Raw genomic sequence first — 4,740 nt, forward strand, 5'->3', positions numbered from 1 at the left:
AAAAAAAAAAAATTTGGTGGAAGATAACGGTGCCACTTACGGACACCGTTACCGTTTGGGACCGTGTTCACCATGAATGTTGAACACGGTTCCATAACATAACGATTGAAAAAAACTCATTCCACATTAGTTAAAAACCAACACATAAATTTTTTATTATTTTAAAAACCAAGCAAAAAGTTCTAATGTAGATGCCCTTAGAATGAAAGACCCATCTACCGAGAGATTAAAATTGCAAATATTTTACACTTACTTGATTTCCACCTGAGGAGGTAAAATGCTTCTTGGAAGATGATGATGCAATTGGTATTCCATCTTGGCGCCAGTTCATAGGTTGATATTTGTTTTGTGTCCGAGTCAACCCTTCCTTTCTGATATAAAAAAAATTTCAAATATTTTATAAAGTTAGAAATGACAAATGCAACTTTTGAAAGCGCATAATTAGAATATCATATTCTAAAAATAAAATTAATATTAAATTCATTGTATCAATAAAAAAATTCTTTTAATTAAAAATAGTTGGATGGAATCTTATGTTAGTTGGTTTTTATATCAACCACCCACTAACAAAATTAATTCAATAGGATTGATTGGTATGTAGGTAGTTAATACGTATATGTACTATTGGGCAAAATGTCCACATGACCCCCACACATATGATTTGTAAATTAACATCATATATTAACTCCACAATAACTTGCTTGCTTTAATTTCCTTCCTACCCATTTGTATTTTCATGTTAAGTATAAATAAATAAATAAATAATTATGACAACAGTTATATAATGAAACTAAATTGTTCATTGTTAATGTGATTGAAATAATTTGCTAACCGCGATCTTTTGTGAAGATTGATTTCTTGATCTCATATATTAGAGATGGGCATTCTACTTAGCTAGTAAATCAAAGATATCATTGACAATAATATATTTTTTGCATGGTCCCAAATTTAGTACGTAAAGTTTTAGGATCTAGACCATTTTGTATATGAAAAGCTTTATGTGCATTAAATGCTTAATCGATGAAATGATGTACCTTACCAGTGTTACCATCTTTTCATATTTATTCATTATGTTATTTTTTAATTAACTAATTGAATTATGAATTAATTTGGTATATCCTCTTTCTTTCTTTTTTCTTTTTTGATACGGAGGGGCCTCGTGGATCCTAAGGTATATCCATATTAAATAATACTTCATCTATCTCATTTTATCTGTTTTACTTATTATTTATTGGTCAACTTAACTGTTTTTTCTTTGTTTATTTTCTTTAGTATTTTTTAACTTATTTTTAAATTTAATTTTTTGTGTTCAATAATACTTTTAGTGTAGTTTCTAAATATATAAATTTTGTATATTAATACTAAACTTAATATTATGAAAATTTAGATTAAAAATAACTTTAGTCAAGCCTCGTTAACTGAACCAGACACATAAAATGGGACAGAGGAAATACTATATTTGATTAAAGATAAAATTAAAACAACTAGCATTCTCTTTTTTGTACTATGTAAGAATGATATGATGATGCGTTTCTAATTATTACGTATCTGGGTGAAGATCAAGAACTCACCCATATATCAAAAGTTAAAGTCAATAGTGAAATGCACAACTTTTTTTTTTTAATATATACTTACGTATAGTAAGAGTGTCTTGGCTCACCAAGCCTCCACCTAGTAATTTCCTCCTAGCACGGTCATGTTTCGATCGCAATATCCAAACTTGCAACTATTAGGACTCTATATTATTCTATTTACACTAGAATCCCATATCCCTCTCTGTATTATTGTGTATCCTTTTTATCATTCATCATCTGACTAGAACTATTTGTATCTCTATAAATAGTTCGTTGATGTACTTTGCATAGCCAAGCTATTCAATACCAATATTCTTCTCAGAATTATTGTTCTCACATAGTACCAAACAACCAAACCGATTCATGTATGTGATCCATGGCTTCCAACCCACCCCTAGCCCCAATAAACACGCTATAAACAATCTATCACTTTATCTCCCTCAAACTTACCGCCTCCAAAAGATAGCCGGTTATTTAGTATCAACTATCAAGAGACCTAAAAGATCCACGGCTGCCAACCAACAAACCGCCACCATCGATAGAGACACCGTACTAACACCGTCCACCAGTGACATTGTGTCCCCTCTCACACTCTCTCAGATATATCCTCCATCCCTCCACCACCAATAAATACCCCACAAACAACCTATCACTTTATATCTAAACTTACATCTTCAATTATTTATTTTGGAAAACCCAACTTGTTCCTTTTCTTCACGGACAGAATCTCAGTAGTTACGTTGATGGCACATTCTCGTGTCCAGCTTCTCTTATTCAAGCTCCAGATGGATCTTCTGTAGTAGCAAACCCTGCAGGTCAAATTTGGCTTTGTCATGATTCTTCTATTTTCTCCATGCTCATATTGTCTCTATCCAATGACTCAATGAGGTTATGTATGTTGCTCTAGAACATACCACATCCCGGGCCCTATTGCTATCTCTTGAAGCTGCTTTTGGGTCCTCCTCTCACGACACGTCACTGAGTCTCCTTAGTCAGCTACAGTCTTTGCACCAGGGAGACTCCACAACAAGTGAGTATCTTGGCAAAACCAATGTTTTAATTGGGCTTCTTGTAGAAGCTGACCGGGAAATTAGATTAGATAAACAGAATTCCATCCTGAGTACCGCGCGATTGATTTTCCTCATTGGCCACCAAGGAACCTATGACCATTGATCAACTCAATGACTACCTAGCTAACTGCACATAAGTTTATCTACGTGGGCGATATCCTTTAGCTGCTTCCCTAGCCCTGCCATCCGCTCTTGTTGCAAAAGGAATACCAACCACTAACTATCAGCAGTAGCAGAATGTTACTCAACCTCGTGGTCGTGGACGAAGCACTAAAGGAAGCTGAAGTCGTGGACTCAATCGTGGTTATGTTCCAAAGTGTTAGATCTACAACAACCTTGTTATACTAATCTACAACTGGAGATACCCAAGTGCTCCTATTCCTAAGGAAAATCTGACCTATACAGATGATCCAGTTGGCGCTTCGTATTCTCAGAACTGGTTTCCTGACACTAGGCCTACACATCATGCCACTTGCCCACTCTAGACTCCTCTTAACTGTAGCAAGTAGAAACCTATACGGGGAACGACACACTTCGAGTTAGTATGGTACATGATAGATACCCTCTAATCAGGCACCCAGCCAAATACAATGAAGGTAGTCAGTCCTGATTGCCTAGGACACTTAGCAATTCAAAGGAAGAGGCCTATTTTGCTCTGGTGAATGCACAAGTACTCGGGCGGTCTTCTAGTCGGCTCGGTGGGGCGACCAGGCTCACTAGTCGGTATGTCCCCGACCGGGTCCCAAGTCGGTTGGGATAGGTGACCAGGCTAGGCAGTCGGTGTGTCGTCGATCGAGTGCGCACTCCAGAGGCGATTAAGGGTAGATTTTGCGAAGATTTTTTCCTTGTGCACCAAGTAACTTCCTTTTCTCACATTAGGAAGATACTCCGTTAGTTTTGGCAACTTTCTTAAATTTATTTTAAGTAACTTCTCATTTCTTGTCTTCTTCAAAGCCCAATTCCTTGTATAAATACCCCCTTGGGGGCACATTGTAACGGATCCAATTTTCAATACACTTCACGTTACTCTGCTCCTCTTTTTTTGCATATTCTCTTTCTTCTATTTAGTATTTTACGGTACTGTTGGTCCATCGACTGGTCTATACAAAAGGTTCCATCTCTAAAACCAACATTGGCATCGTCCGTGGGGATCGATACAAAAGTTTCCATCTCTAAACTTTGCTAATGGAACGAACCAGATGCAGTAGAAAATCAGGTAACACCGGCTATGACGATGCCGCTTCCGCGGTCAACATCGTTGGGGGAAAACCCGCCGGTAGCCGCGCCTCCGTGGGAGATTTACGAGAACATCTTAGCCGCCGCAATTCTGGTGACATGTCAGCCGCACTGTGACAACCCAAAATTTAATTTTATAAATTCGGTTTTAAGAAATTCCAAAATAACCATTTTTCACTCTATAAAAAATTTTGCAATAAAATCGGTGTTTGAATAAATTATTTTGCGCCAGTTTTAAATAAATTTAACACCGGGACTTATTTTAAATTTAAAATCCTAAATTTTTGGATCTATTGCGCACCAAGTTTTTGATCTAAAAGTCAATCTGAGTGAAACCGGGAGAAATTTGAGAAACCTAAACTAAGTGGTTGTCTAGAAAGAATTTTTGGAAAAAATACATTTGGACCCCAAAACTATTTTAATCTATGATTCTGGACCTTGGTCCATGAAGCTTGGTGAACCACTAGACTCCACTTCTCTTTGCCTGATATTTTAGAAGTTAAGCCAAATGACCACTTTGCCCTCCACCAATCATTGTTGATTCTCCTAGGGTTTAGAGCCCTATAAAATGAAATGTTTTCAGCCATTGCCTCTTGATTCCCAACCTTGTCTTCCCTACCAAGAAGCTCTGCAAGAAGCCAAAGAAAAATACAGTAAGTTTTAAGCCTATCTCAACCATTCATCCATTCTTCTCCTAGCTTCTTTGATTTCTAGCTTCGATCTCTGAGAACTTAGCTTTTAAGGCTTGTTGTGTGGTTTGTTTGGGGTATATAGGAAGTGAAGGGGGTTGTAGCTGACTTTGAGAAGAAGGAGAAATCCCAACAAGAAGAGGAAATAACAAAGGTATAACCCATGGACTC

The sequence above is a fragment of the Ipomoea nil genome, unplaced genomic scaffold (assembly GCF_001879475.1).
Source record: "Ipomoea nil cultivar Tokyo-kokei standard unplaced genomic scaffold, Asagao_1.1 scaffold1334, whole genome shotgun sequence".
NCBI lineage: Eukaryota > Viridiplantae > Streptophyta > Magnoliopsida > Solanales > Convolvulaceae > Ipomoea > Ipomoea nil.